Genomic DNA, 1,910 nt, shown 5'->3' with positions numbered 1-1,910 from the left:
AGTGAAGACTTTGCGAACAGAGTCACCCTAGACCTACTTGTGTGAAACACAATACAAGTGAAGACTTTGCGAACAGAGTCACCCTAGACCTACTTGTGTGAAACACAATACAAGTGAAGACTTTGCGAACAGAGTCACCCTAGACCTACTTGTGTGAAAAACAATAAAAGAGAAAATAACAAACTGTGCTGTTCCTTTTCTTGTTCTGGAGAAACGAAACAGAGCCTCGAAACTAAGACTACATCGTCATCTCAACCAATGCGCGGATTTCCGGGGACACTTTTTTGGCAAAGTGAACTATCTTGTTATGTACGATCTTTGGTAAAAATCGACATTTACAGAGAAACTTAAACAAACATGTTGCAAGCCAGTGAGGGTCAATCAAACTAACGATGTTCGAATAATGAAATTTTTTTAATTGATGAGAGGATTTATTTGGTGTATATGTGGCTTATGGGCATAGCTGTTAGGGAGTACGTAAATAAAAAACGTATTTAGTACGTTTTTAAGGTGTGAGTGCGTAAGTACATTTTTTGTTGGAAAAAAATACGTATTCTTTGTTTTCTAGAATTGCACCTGATACACTCGCCGATGCTGACGGAAAAAAAGATAAACTTTCAAACTTTTCAAAACCAGATCTGAGAACGAAGCCCATTATATTATATTGATTCAATTGGAGAGGTCTTTTGCTGCTTGTCTTTTTTGAATAGCTTGAATTTATTGGAAGCTGAACAGTGCGTGTGAAGGGTTTGTGTGTGTGGTTGTGGGGGGGTGAATGTGTGTGTGTGTATGTGTGTGTGTGTGTGTGTGTGTGTGTGTGTGTGTGTGTGTGTGTGTGTGTGTGAACGATAGTTGTTTTGGGGGTTTTTTGGGGAAGGGGGAGCAAACCACACCAGAGCACCAGCCAACCAACCACAAACTCTAGGTTCAGGGCAAGGATCATTCATTTTTCCTCAGTTCGGTTCTGATTAATACAGACAACGTGGTAAAGTCAACTAAACACTGGTCAAAATAATGAAATGAAAGAAACGGGCATTTATACGCTCGTTGGGCAATATTTATCAATTTAGAAAATATTATTTATTGCTATTTCTTGTTTGGCGCAATTCCTTTGTTGCCCATTTAAAACATTTTTTCTGTGTGTATTTTGCAGTAAAACGCTGATCAAAGACACAAAAATTTGTAACAAATTAGCAGTTTCCATGGACACTTCAGCTTTGGAAGTTACCAAACTTCGGCAGGCATTTTCTCGCTACTTTGACTTCTTACACCAGTTGACCCCCATGTCCTTCCATCGCAAACATCGCGATCTATACATGAGTATTTTGCTTATCAAAGGAAATATAAATAAGCAAGCTTTAAGATGATACCTTGCAACAACTCCACATGCCCAACATTTGACGAGCGCCTGATTTCACCACCGTTAAATAACAACAGAGTTACATAATGGAGTTTGTGGTGCAGAAAAATTGGATGACAAATTAGTTTGTACTTCGATCAGAGATGAAATAGTTTGCCGAGAGAGAAACATTCTTTTCTGTGCAAACGAGCCATCACAGAGCATGTTCCAAGGTTCCAGTAATAGCTTCTTGTCATAATTGTTCACATTTTTTGTCGTCCTGGAAGAAGAAAACGTGCGTTCTACCAAGACGACAGGATGTTTCAGTTCCGTGGTACCTGATTCTTGAAATATTCGAAATGTGAACACTCATCAAGTTCTTCTGCTACTAGTTTTTTGGGGATTTTTAAAGAAAGAAATTAATGGAGTGGGCTGGATGGGGGATGGGTTTGCGGGTGGTAGATAGATAGATAGATAGATAGATAGACAGACAGACAGACAGACAGACAGACAGACAGATAGATAGATAGATAGATAGATAGATAGATAGATAGATAGATAGATAGATAGA

Source organism: Aplysia californica, unplaced genomic scaffold (assembly GCF_000002075.1).
Source record: "Aplysia californica isolate F4 #8 unplaced genomic scaffold, AplCal3.0 scaffold00362, whole genome shotgun sequence".
Taxonomy (NCBI): domain Eukaryota; kingdom Metazoa; phylum Mollusca; class Gastropoda; order Aplysiida; family Aplysiidae; genus Aplysia; species Aplysia californica.
Note: the sequence above shows the minus strand (reverse complement) of the source record.